This window comes from Neovison vison, chromosome 12, assembly GCF_020171115.1.
Source record: "Neovison vison isolate M4711 chromosome 12, ASM_NN_V1, whole genome shotgun sequence".
NCBI classification, from domain to species: domain Eukaryota; kingdom Metazoa; phylum Chordata; class Mammalia; order Carnivora; family Mustelidae; genus Neogale; species Neogale vison.
This window is the reverse complement of record NC_058102.1, coordinates 79,629,525-79,643,658: the sequence shown is the minus strand read 5'-3', so window position 1 is coordinate 79,643,658 and position 14,134 is coordinate 79,629,525.

Sequence of the window (14,134 nt, the reverse complement as noted above, 5' to 3'; positions counted from 1 at the left end):
TGCCTGCCTCTTCCTACTTGTGATCTTGGTCTTTCAAATAAATAAATAAAATCTTTTTTTTTCCAATTTATTTATTTTGAGAAAAACAGTATTCATTATTTTTTCACCACACCCAGTGCTCCATGCAAGCCGTGCCCTCTATAATACCCACCACCTGGCACCCCAAGTATGATTACATTTTGTTTTTAAAATTCTTAGAAACTACTGCATGTACACATTAATCAAAGTATGAATAAAAAAACAGTTAGGAAGGAGCGCCTGGGTGGCTCAGTTGCTTAAGCATCTGCCTTCAGCTCAGGTCATGATTCCAGGCTCCTGACTGAGATCAAGCCCTGCATTGGGCTCCCCGCTCAGCAGGGAGACTGCTTCTCCCTCTCTCTGCCTTCTGCACCCCCTGCCTGTGCCCTTGTGCCCTCTCTCTCTCTCTCTCTCTCACTCTGTCAAATGAATAAATACAATCTTTAAAAAAACAATTAGGAAAATAAGTATCAACAATGTGGCTCTCGGTGTCAGTGCTTTGCACAATTTTATATTGTCTTACCCATTGAACTTATTCCTCAAATTAGATCTTACACAAAAATTCAAAAAGCAGAAGAAATAAGAAAACAGAATTTCTATTATAGAATCAAGTACCATACTCCCCACAACAGGGTTTGAAAGCTACTACACTAGGCTAATACTGGTATGTATTAGCAAATCCTTTACCCTGTCCTTCTTTTCCACTGCTCCCAGCAAATATTTTACAACAGAATGACACTATACCATTTAATAACACAATCATATTCAAAAACAACAACAAAAAAGAAGTGAGCGAGGAACCCCATGAACAATGCCATATGACTCTCCTGTCCCCCCCACTCAGGAGCCAGGGTCCTGCACGGAGTGAGCATAAGGGGCAAGAGGCAAGAATGCTAGAGGTGATTCGGTCTTGGTTCCCAAATGTTCTCATGATATAAGTATATTGCCATGATGAATATAACTGTAGTATTTAAAAACCCATTCTTTTCTAATTAAATTCCAGTAGTGTGTCCCTTTGCCTAAGAAAATTATGACTGGCTTGGCCTTAATGAAAGATGAAAATGATGAAAAGATGTTACATAGGAAAATTTCAAGAAAATACTTAACAATGGAAATTTCTGCTTATACCCCTGACTTGAGAACCTACCGAATTCTCATGGAATATGCAATCCCAAATACACAGAAGGTGAAAATTTAGATGCATTCAAGGATCAAAGTGGAGAGTTAATTAAACTAACTCAAGTGCAGCAGGCTTCAGGGAGACCAAGCTATATCAGAACAAAGACCAAGGCTCCGTCCTCAATACAACAGAACACACTGGGAGAAATGTCAGGCAAGGTGTGATGGAGCTGGTGACAAGAGTCAGAGGGAGTCCGTTCAGGGAATTTAGCATAAAATCCGAGACCACGGTATCTAATGAGAATTTGTGATCCACCTAGATGGCTGCTTGTGGGAGGACAACAGGTGTGTCCCTGGGACAGAAACATGGGGATGGGGAGTCCAGAGCAGAAAACTGTGCAGAGATGCCAGCAAGCAGCTGACTTCAGAGAGCTGTGGGGCTAAGATGGCACAGGCACAGCCTTGACACTCAGAGCTAGGATTTAGTAAAGAGTGACCCAACAAGACAGTCACAATCTGGGCAGAACAAAGTCATCAGCAGGCTACCTGCTCAGCTGCTAAACATCCTGACATCGACAGAAGAGCCCCCCGTGACAAAGAATTATCTGCCCCAAATAATGCTACTATTGAGAAACTCTAGTATGGGAATAAAATAAAAACATAGTCATAGGAACTGTGACACAAAATGTGGGAATAGGAGTTACCTGCAGGAACAATGCAGAAAGGCAAAACTGAAGCAAGAAATGAAACCACAAGCGAAATTAAGTTGAAACTGAGTCACCAGGGCACCTGGGTGGCTCAGTGGGTTAAGCCGCTGCCTTCGGCTCAAGGTCCTGGGATCGAGTCCCGCATCGGGCTCTCTGCTCAGCAGGGAGCCTGCTTCCTCCTCTCTCTCTCTCTCTCTCTCTGCCTGCCTCTATGCCTACTTGTGATCTCTTTCTGTCAAATAAATACATTAAAAAAATCTTTAAAAAAAAAAAAAAAGAAAGAAAGAAACTGAGTCCCCAGAGCCATCAACCCGGGTCTTTAGTTTCCTCCTAATCAGGCACCACGTAGGTCTTAGGATCTTGAGCGCAAAGCACTCCAGCAGTTGATCCCTGTTCCACTAGCCCAGGCTGGGCTATTAATTTAATCTCTAACCTCAATTTCCTTTCCTATAAAATAAGGATAATAATAGCATCTGCACTCAGAATTGCTACAAAACTAAAATAGGATAATGCAGGATAAGTGTTTCTAACACTGTGGCCAGCTCCTATTCCATGGTGAATAATTAATAGCTGTAGATGGGGGTCAAATAGCTTCGCTTGGGGGGAATGTTTTTAAAATAGAAGAGAAGGAAGTGAGGCAGGGCATTGCTGGCCCATTTCATCCCCAAAATTACCTGGCAGAAGGTTTTCAGAAAAATAATTAAATCAAGAATTCGATTTATATAAAACTAGAATTTCATCATGGATTAGTAAAAACTAAAAAATGAGAACACCAGAAGGAAAATTCTCTAATAAATTTGCATAAAGTGTTTCCATCTTTAAACTCCTATGAGAAGACTAACGATGTCTTTCCCAAAATGACAAATTATAGTGTTCTGTGCTCAGCCTTATATTCTGCGTTTTGTTGTTTGTTTGTTGGGGTGGGGGGAGGGGTTTGTTGTTGTTGTTTTAATTTTTATTTTTGTTTTATTGTTTCCCAGCCCTGCATTCTCAAACATTCTGGGCCTGATGTTTTTCCCTTACTAAAGATATTCTGGAATATATTCAATCCCCCTTCTTCTGAAGACATTAAAATACAATGCTGGACTATGTGCTTGAGCATCTAACACAGATGACCTAACTCTGACCAACAAGGCCCTGCTTGTCCTATTCTAATGCATGATAATTTCCTGAAATTTACATAATGTGAGACCAAAAAATGAGAGGAAATGGAAAGTCATTATTTTGTACATTTGTTCCTAAAAGTGGCTTGGCTAAATCCCCAGATAGATCAAAGGAAAACACCAACATGTGTTGAAAACTCATCTTCAGAAAGACACCAACAGAATGTCAACTATACTTCAATTAAAAAAGAAATGTGTATATATGTACATATATATGTATATATATGTGTATATATGTGTGTGTGTATATATCAATAGAGATATATATACATATATGTGTGTGTGTATATATCAATAGAGATATATATACATATATGTGTGTGTGTGTGTGTGTGTGTGTATCAACAGAGAGAAAAGTCACATCAAGCTCTGGCACTTTGGATCCCTCTAAGGAAGGAGACTGAGCAAAATTCCAAAAGACACTTTCTACAAAATGTTTTTCCATCCCTTCAGCATGGACCCCAAAGACAGCATTTAGAAGGTACCTAAGTACTATCTCCTGAGTTAGAGAAAATGAATATTACCAGTCACTAGAGATAGAAGGCTTTATCTATTTGAGTTGACATAGGCATTTTAAAACTCATGTATTCACCCAACTGGCATATGTATGTGTCCTTAACTATGATGATTTAAGATCCAGGGCAACCAGAGCCATATCCCTGCTTCATGGTCACCTTATGAGCTCAACTGGGTCAGGGGTCCAGTCTGCCTTCCTTGGAGTGTTAAGGGTGAGAGAACGACAACACACTTCTTGGCCTACTAATTGTTTCCAGAAAGAGGAAATGAACATAATGTTGGATGACACCTTTGATAATAACAACTAATATACGTAGTTTTGCCACCTGTTTTCATAAGTATTATCTCATCTGAGCTCAATGTGTCCATTTTACAACTTTCAGAAATCTAAGTCAAAGAAGTTAAGTGACTCACCCAAGGTCACACAGCTAAAAAATAATGAAGACCCACATCTAGATCCAGCTGATTTCACCTCTCATTCTTGTGATCCCATACATCATGCCACTTCCCAGCATCTCAAGAAATGAAGAAGATGACGAAAGAGAGGTATGTTTCAGCTAAGAGACTGCCTCCCACCCTCTCCACCATAACTTCAGGAAGAGGAAATTTCCGAGTTTCCTACATTTCAGCCATCAACATGGAAGGACTTGACAATATAATCCAGCCATCTCCTTCCTGAATACTCTCCCACTCTCATTCACACAGGGAATGATGCTTTTTCGGGGTTATCTGTGAAATCATTTTCTATCACTATGTCATATCTAGTTCATAATATTGTTCCCCAAAATGAAATGGCTTAGGTTCTCTTATTAGTAGTAGTTTTCATCTCCACATTCAGGGGACCAAACTGAGTAAGGAAAACTTTGAATTGTGTCCATGTACTTACAGTTGACCCTTGAACAATGCCGGTTAACAGTGCCAACTCTGGTGCAGTTCAAAATCCACCTATAACTTCTGACTCCCCAAAAACTTAACTACCAATAGCCTACTATTGACCAGAAGCCTTACCAATAACATAAACAGTCAATAAACTCATATTTTGTATGTTCCAGGCATTATATACTATATTCCTACATTAAAGTAAGCCACAGAGAAGAAAGTGTTAAGAAAATCATAAGGAAGAGAAAATACATTCATATTACCATACTGCATTTATTTTAAAAATCCACAGGTAAATGAACCTACCCAGTTCAAACCTGTGTTGCTCAATGGTCAGCTGTATCTTATTTTGAAAAACAACTCTTTAATATTACTATATATATGAGAGAATTCGCCTTTGGAAGAAATGTGTGTTTGAGCATGCATGTGTGCGTGTTTGTGTGTGTGTGTGTGCACGTGCACGTCCATGTACAGAGAAAGGGGAAACCCACAAATCTCACAATGCAAAAAGACTTCAGAATATAAATATAAAATTTCAAAGTGAAAAATCTCTTGTTTTTAATCAGAGTAGTAACGACAAACCTTTGACGTGCCAAATACAGATAACTGTTTAAGAATTTACCATTACAGTGCATATTTATTTAGAATAGCTTTTCTTTTTTTTTTTTTAAAGATTTTATTTATTTATTTCACAGAGAGAGATCACAAGTAGACAGAGAGGCAGGCAGAGAGAGAGAGAGAGAGAAAGGGAAGCAGGCTCCCCACTGAGCAGAGAGCCCGATGCGGGACTCGATCCCAGGACCCTGAGATCATGACCTGAGCCGAAGGCAGCGGCCCAACCCACTGAGCCACCCAGGCACCCTAGAATAGCTTTTCTTAATTGAAGTTATATTTAAACCCTTAAAGTAAGTTCTCAGCTTCCTTTGGTGCTAAATTATGAAATAAGTATGTGCAATTACGGGCAATAGCTGAGCTGCAGATTTTAATTGTTATGGTAATGACAGATTGATCATCTTTGACATAATAATAATTTTTGTAACTTCTATAGTAACATTCACCTTCAAAACATTAGCTAATTAATGCTTTTAAAAAAATCCTCACGAACCATATGAACACGTAAATTCCGCATGCCCTACTGCTTTATATACTTTCCATTAACTGATAAGCTTTTATTTAAATGACTTGAAAAACATCTGAGAACTCATCTAACATGAAAATAAAATTTGAAGATTATTTTTCCTGACATTAGGAAGACAACATCTTTACTATTCTTTGCTTAAGTTGCCTTTATTATTTGGGAAATACACTTTCCAGACCCTTCCTTCATTCTCCTCATTGTCTGGGCTCTTGTTACATAAGGGTAGAATCACTTGCCTTCGACAACCAAAGTGAGAGGCAAATTGCTTTAGCTACATGGGACATAAACTACTAGCCCAACTACTACCAAACCCAAATCCCCACAAAATATGCCATGTGAGTTAATAGGAATAAGGGGTTCTTGTACCATATCTTAATAAATTCAAAATGCTTCTCCCACTTCTCCCTTTATCCTCTATTTGTATGAATATAATAATAAGTTACTAAGCACTTATTATCTACCAACAATTGCTATAGGTTCTATGTACATTAACTCATTTAGTAAATACAAAAACTCTGTGAGGTAGATATTATCATTATCTTTATTACTATTATGATATCATTAATCTAGAGAGATGGATAAGATAGAATATTGAGACTCAGGGATGTTGAATATTTTGCAAAAGGTAAAACAGCTAAGAGAGAAAGCCATATCTACCTGATTATAAAGCCCATTATATTAACCAATACACCAGTGGTTCTCAAACTTTGGCAGGCATTGGACCACTGATAGAAAATACAGATTACTGGGCCTCACCCCACAATTTCTGATTGGGTACATCTGGAAAGGGCACCAAGAATTTTCATTTCTAATGATCTCCCAGTTGTTACTCATGAAGCTCAAGGACCATATTTTGAGAACTACAGCAGTACATTAATCAATGCGAAAATACTGATGCTTCCTCCCATAGTGGCCTTGTCAAATACATAATTTGAAATATAAATATTTATTTATTTTAGTGGCTGTTGTCCCATGTCCTTCTGGAAAGAAAAAAAAAGGTGCTAGTACTGAAATGGTCATGTTTTATCACAAAAAATACCAGTCCTATGTAAGGTTGTTGTGATTTTTTTTTTCAGAGAGTCTTCTGTCTTCATTTGCCAAATCTAAAGGGGAGATACTTCCCCAAATCCATGTCACTCTTACTCTTTCTTGAAGAAGCCTTTAGCCATTTCTTTATTCTCCTGAGGACAAGAGCATCACCCATGTGTCCACTTTCTGAATCCCATCCTTGGACTTCCCCAGTCCAGGTCTGTCACTGTGTAGCTCATGTGCAAAATTAGCAACAAGGAGGACGTTGGACCCTCTTACAAACCTGCTGCAGGGGCTTTTCCCTGTCAGTTAACACGGGTTCGCTCTTCATCCCATAGGTTCAGAATTGAGCATATGATTTACTGCTATGGTAAATCTGCTTATGCTAAAAACTATGCCAAGTTTAAGTTTGGAACAAGATTTTACAGGCCAAGTAGTAAACCCTGTAAAATCAGGGTTTAAAATGGAAAATATTATTCAGACTAATTATGGGTCATGCAATTGAGTATTGCTATAGCAAGCTTTTCTTTTCTTAAATGTTATCCCAAATGAGACCATCAGAAGAACATACGTGCTACAGACAGAGTCCAAATTCTTAGCCAGTAAGTAGAACAAGCCTGCAGTGGCAAAGAGGTGTGACTGCCACCAACATCCCTGTGGCAATTTCCTCATTAGACAGCCTTATACTGAGCCTTCTCAAGCCCTAGACAAAGGACAAAGGATAACGGTCTTTAGTTTTTAAAGTGTGGGGTAAAGGAGAAGGGAGAATGGAGAAAAACAGAAGAAATCACTCCTAGGTCAGGAAAAAGCATGTGTGGTGGGAAATCTTCTCAAAACCCAATCTGAATAAACTTGCTATGAATTCAAGAGCTGAAAAGATTTAATTTCTTGGATGCAAACAAATTAAATGTATGAAAACTGTTTACTATAATGGCTACAATTGATATAATTGCAATGACGGGCTATTATTTTCATTTCAATTGAAGTAATAGCTTCATGAACAAATCCTAAAGTCCAAAATGACTGATTACTTCATACTCTGAGAGATGAAATGAGTTCTAAATTTGAAATAATCTTTCCTCTGCTCACAATGTACAGATGGGATCTTTGCTGCTAATTCTTGGTATTCGTAACAAAATCAGTCCACATTTCCCAAGTAAACTTACTTTCATTTTATGGTATTATTAAAGGCTTCACTGAAAGTGGTGGAGGGGGAGGAGCTTTGTATAAAAAATGTTCTAAGAGCGAGGCAAAATCATGACATGCAAAGTAAGGTATCCAAAGAAACCAAGCTATAAGGCATTTCATTCAACAAGCATATATTATCTAAACATTTTTATATCTATATTTATTTTATAAAAAGAATTAGCATATACCTCAAACTTCACCTTCTCATTGCACATCTTAATAACATAAAAAATACACACTAAGAGAATATGAAATTAATATAAATTCATCACAACGTTCTTTCTCTGTATATAATACTTGCTTCATAGAAAATCAGATCAGCATCGAGAAAGGCAGCACAACCTAGCACCAACACATTCAAGGTTCTAATAAGGACTCAAAATGGATTTGGAAAGACACTTAATATTTGGCTACAGTGCTGGTTCAAAACCACTGGGGCTTCCCCAAATGAAATCTGAAATTGGCCTTCAGACACAGAGGGCAAGGAGAGACCAAAGAAAGAAGCAGGCCACTCCAGACTGGTAGGTGATGGGTTTAGAAGGAACTTACCTCGGAGGTTTGTACTGGGTCACAACAAGACAAAATAGATTTCCATCCCCGTCTGCCAGAATCTTAAAAGTTTATACAAAGGCCTTACCTGGGTGAAGTTATGTATCCGGTCTAACACCTTAAACTCTCTCAAGGCTGCATTCGTGCAATGGCTGCTAGCATGGAAATAGTACGCAGAATGTATGTTCCAAGGACAGGGGAGGAAGTAAGGAGCCTCCCATTGCCTGGGTCCAATTCATGGGTCAACTGGTGGTCATGTCCTCTCAATGACCTTTTCCAACACTCCACCCCTGGTGATCAGCTTTTACAATCTTATATGTCCTCCTCCTCCTCCAGAATGTGGCCTGAGTGGCCAGGAAGGGGTTTTATTAGCATGGAGGTGGCTCATTTGATGGCTGTCTTGCTGCACTAGAGGTAGATGCCATAGCAACAGTTTAACCACATAGAAGAGAAACACAAATTACGATACTGGGTCTCAGTATAAGCAATCATTTGTTCCACCAAGAGCCACATCACCTGAGCCACTGATTTACTAAGTCTCCTGGGCTGGGGTGGGGGTTGGGGGGTCAGATATCTCAGGTGTTCACTTGTGTCCTCATATGATTTAATGTAAATGATACATTAGCAGATTTGTCAAGTATGAGCACACAGCATTCTATTTGGATAACAGCCCATGTGCCTTCTTGGGAGGCAGTAATAACGTCCAAAGCCATCCTATTTTGGAGGACAACTTTTCTCATTGGGACATTTCAGTGTTCAGTAAAGACAGACTTTGCTGGCTGTCATTTAAGGCTTCCTAGGTGAATCTGGAAAAAGCTTCTATGTGTATCATGTCCTGCAGACTCCAGGAGGGAACAAAGATGGCAGCCAAATGATCATATAGGTGGAAAAGAATGTCCCGGCCTGGTCTTGAGGAGAGGGAGGTTGGCAGCTTTAGCAACTGACCAAGTTGTTCGCATGATAGAGGTTGGAGACGGCACTGGCAAGCGTGAGGAGATGGACTGGGCAGGCAGGATACGGCAGACCAGGACCCTCACCTTCTCCCTCTTTCCATGGCACAGGTTTCATTCCAGACAGTGCATTTCAACAGGTCCAGCTTGCAGCAGGACAAGAGGATCCCGGTGGAGACTGAGTCGCTCCCCCTCACCCTCAGGGGTTCAAAGACACTCGCCCCTCCGGGTGGGACGCCGCATCTCAAAAGCCGGTAGAGGAGGCTGTCATCAGCGGTGACGGGCTTGCTGGTCTTCGCAGTATAGCACGTCGGTCCAGTCTTAGAGTCAGGCAATGGCTGTCTCTCCTGACTTCCACGCCTCTGTATTACAGGTCTGACAGCGCAGGCACTTCATCCATTTCCCTGCCACCCACCACAACATCTCCACCTTTGTCCTCCCCACCCAGAGCGATCTCACCTCGTGGGGTTCTAATCAGGCTCGGCCACCAGCACTAGGGCCTTAATCCTCCGCAGTGTGAAGCACGCCCTCCCCCACCCCTCGCAACTCCAGCCTGGCAAACCTGCACGCTGAGATTCCCAACTTACCCTGCTCTCCCACCTTGCCTGCCACACCAGAAGCGAGCAGAGTGGTAGACGCCGGCACCAGCTCCTCTAACCTCAGCTCTTCTTCCAACTTCCCACCTCAAGTTTCGGCCTCTAGCCGGGCCTCTGCGACCAGCCCACGGCGGCGGCCGTTTCGGCCCTTCCCTTCCCTCCTTGCACTTCGCAGTTTCTCCAGCAAATGCAACAACTCAGCCCTTTGGTCTTGGCGCCCCGGGCTGGCGCAGAGCTTCCTCCAGCACGCGGCGCAGGGGCGGGTCCTCCGCACGCAAAGCCCGTCAACCGGACTCGGGATTTCCCCCGCGCACGCTCATTCTTCAGTCCCATTTCTTTAGTCTCTTGGGGCCCCCCCCGGGGGTTGGTTCATAACCCCGGGAGTTCTGCGCGTGAAATCCTAAATAGGCCCCCTCCGCAGAGGGCAAGAAGAGATGATGAAGAAGGCAGGCCCCTCCAGATTGGGCCCGGCAGGTAGAATAAGCAAGGTCACTTGCCTACAAGGCTTGCAGAGGCAGCTGTGGGTTGGGCAGATCTCTACCCCCACCCGTCAGAATCTTAAAAGTCTGTGGAGAGGCCTTAACTGGGTTTAGTCACGGTTACCATCCAGAGGGTCTCAACAACACCTTACCTTCTCAAGGCTACTCCTTGAAATGGCTCTGGCTGGGGGAAAGGTGGGCAGAAGTTCCAAAGACAGGGGAGGGGGTGAGGAGCCTCTAATTGCCCAGATGCAGCTCAGGTATCAACCTGAGGTCACTCCTCTTGATGACCTCAACATAGAGTCTAAATTTAAACTTAAAAAATCATCATCATAATTCTGATCCATTACTTTTGTAAAGGCAAATCACTTCATCTTTGGGGGGAAAGGGACCTACTGTTACCATTTTTATATAAAGATATTGATTAGAAAGTGCTACCAAAAATGCAAGAAGCCTATTAGCGCAGAGAATTGTCACTGCATCACTTTTATACCTGAGAAGACTAGATATGCTGCCAATCTAGTCTCCCACCCCCAGCAAATATGTGCGATCACTACTCGGTGCCAGGCACTGTGCAAGATGAATAAACAAGATACGATCCCTACCCTTAGGAAATGTACAGTCTCAGTAAAAGGATAGAGTGAAATACACAAATAGAAGAAATAAAGTTATATAACTGCTTTGACAGAAGCTGGTGCAGTGAAATATGAAGAATAGAATACTTTGTTCTTCCAGTTGATGAATGAGGAAGGTGAGGAAATGTTTCAGGATTCAATTTCCAGCTTCACTAAGGTGACCTTTGAGGTAAGCAAGGAAAGATGTATAAATCTTCCCAGGTAAGCAGGATGTTCTCCAGAAGTAAGGGATCCAACCTAGAGGCAGGAAGGCCATAAGACAATACTGGGACAATCCAGGTTGGAGGTAACAAGAGGCAAACCAGGGTAGTAGCTTAAGAATGGGAACTAGATTAGAAGATAGGAGCAATCAACTTTAGTGCTTGATTGGCTAAAGGAATAAAGGGTAAGGAAAGGCAGGGGTCATAAATGACCCCTGGTCCCAAATTCCTGGGAGGATAGTGGTTCTGTTTCCTAAAATGGTGAATTCATCTACTAGCTTTGGAGTAAAATAACAGTGGGTTTAGGTTTGGCCATTCTGAGTTTAAGGAAACTGTGATCATCAAATATCAGCCACAATCACTCATAATTACAATGTCAAGCCACAGTCTGTCAGTCCACCCCTACTAACACCAAAGTTTCTTCCATGTTAATATTTAAAGAAGATGGGTAGCTAAGTTTACTCTTGAAATTAGAGAGTATGGTGGTCTTGCTTAAGTGCAGGTGAAACAGAATGGAAAATGTGGCACAAACATTCTAAGAATGTACCTCCACTCCCATAGTCCTCCCTGCCTGATGTAACCCCTTATGTAGGGTTACTTGAGGCCAGCGTTACCTTATACCATGGGACTAGACCATGAGCCTGACCCTGGTTAAGCCAGACTGCTTCAGTGTTTGGTTCACACTATGATACTCTGATCAATGGAACCTTGACTTACCTTTTTTCCATCTACCTCTATTTTGGATCCTAGTACCTGATTTCTAATACATGATGGTCCCTAACCCTCTGGATAGACCATCTGAGTTCCCACCCCATGCTCTAGCTAGGTAATTTGACTTTCCTAAACTAGGCATCTAACCAATAACACCAACACCACCCACAAGCTTAACATAATCAGCACATTTTCTTGTTAAAAACACATATTAAATAGCCATAATGAAAGACAGTTAAGCTCAGCCTATGAAAAAGCAAGCTAATTCTGATACTGTCCATTAGAAGTTTGTAGATAAACACAGTACACCAAGACAAATGAAGCAGCACTAATCAAATACATGCTTTCCATGTATACAATAAAAACTGCTAAAGACCACCTATGTCCAAAGGCCACCTTTCAGAATAGCTAAGGGCTCTGAGCATATCATTTATTTCCCATCAGAGTAATGTGTTTTGAACTTGCCTTAAGAGACTGCCTGCCTAATATGAATGCAGGCCTTTTACCCAGTGCATTAGGCAATAAAAAAAAATTTTTTTTTAATTATTTTTTTAAATTCTGAGAGTTAAACAAAATGTATTGCCTGGCCAGCTCCCGCTTCATATACGTCTATCTCTATAAGCAAAGCTTGTCTTAAAACCATCCCCCATGAAGTTTCAAGCTTCCCTGCTGGGCTCTCAGATCCATGCAAATTGAAATAGGTTTTCAGCTGTTCCCACAAGCTGAAGTGATGCTCAGCAATGACCCTACTTAATGGTTTATGGTTGAGGGAGAGGCTACGGCCAATCTTGCTGCAGGTTTCCTGGGGTCAGTTGAGAGGCTCCCACTTCGTCCAGGATCACCCAGCAAGTTTGGGGGATAATTTGGAGGATGTTCAGGGCCATCTACATTGACGTCAGCATAATTATAGGTTATGAAGCCCTGAAGAGTCATTCTACACGTGTTAGAAGCATAAACTCTAGGAAGCATTGTTAAACTGAAGACCACCAACCAGAAGGACCACTTAATTTCAGAATCCAGGGTGGTCTCCATATGCAGATTTCACAGTCTTATGTTATGAGCAACAAAAGGTTAAATACAGGGTGCCAGGTGCGAAGTGAAGAGTGAGCCTGTTCAGTACAAGTAGAGTTGGAAGAAAATTACCACCTTTCACCTACTGACTTAAGAAAGAGATTTCAAGCAGTGTACAGCAGCCAAAAAAGGCAGTAAATAAGCCTGTCTAGCATCAGAAATCAGAATGGCTGCAGTCTCAAATGCTTCTGATCTCAGGTTTTTCTGAAGTTGGCATGGGCAACCCCAGGACAGTGCTACCGGATGCCCCCTGTAATGTTGTTCTTGCCTGCCCTGCATCCCTTCTCTACAGGAGGGAAGGGGGGAAGGGGGAGGAAGAAGAGGGAGGGAGGGGGGAAGAAGAAGGAATCAGAGCTGCTGTAGAGGAGCTGATTTGGGGGGGGAGGGGGTAGTGCAAGTGCTAGACCAATAAATATGGCGGGCCGTACTCCAGGGCCCAGCTCCACGTGTGAAGGACCCCTGTCCAGTAACACTTGTACCAGTTCTCTCTTGGGTTTTAGCAGCCAAAGGAATGCCCCAGAAAGGCACAGATAAGTACCTAACAGGCTATAACCTTGACAGAGATAAATATGACTGCAGATACATGCACAAAACCCTAAGTAAAGTTCATTTAACAACAGGAAAAGAGGGAGGGGTGACTGCTGGTGGTCCTCTCGAATTTGGAATGTGTGTGCCCACTTAAAAAAAAAAAAAAAGCATCTCACTATGTCCTTAATAAGCCTTCTTTTCCTAGATTCTTTCTCCAGTTATCAAAGCTTACATAAAGTCTCCACCAAAGGAATTAAGGAAGCCATTTCTGCCAGGCTGCCAACATAAAAGGAGCAGAATTTTCCACTACAGGTTGCTGGAAGGTATATTTATCACTGCTTCCTTATGCATGCTGCATGTGGGCTCGGAAATGAGCATATGGCAAAAAATATTTCATTGTGGCGGGGATGTCCTACTAACGTGGCCAAACACATTAGGCTTTATTAGGCTTTATAGCCGATCTTTGCACATTGTTAACAAATCCTGTGAAATCCAGGAGCCCTCCTTTTAAACAGTTATGAGACTTGACTGATTTCTAATGTCTCGTCCTAAAACAAGAGGATGGCTAATGAGATCCAGTCTGAGCACTTTCTGAAAACTTAATTTTGAAGGTATAGGCCCTAATAAAGCTAGATTAGCAGCTAGTTGATACACTGTC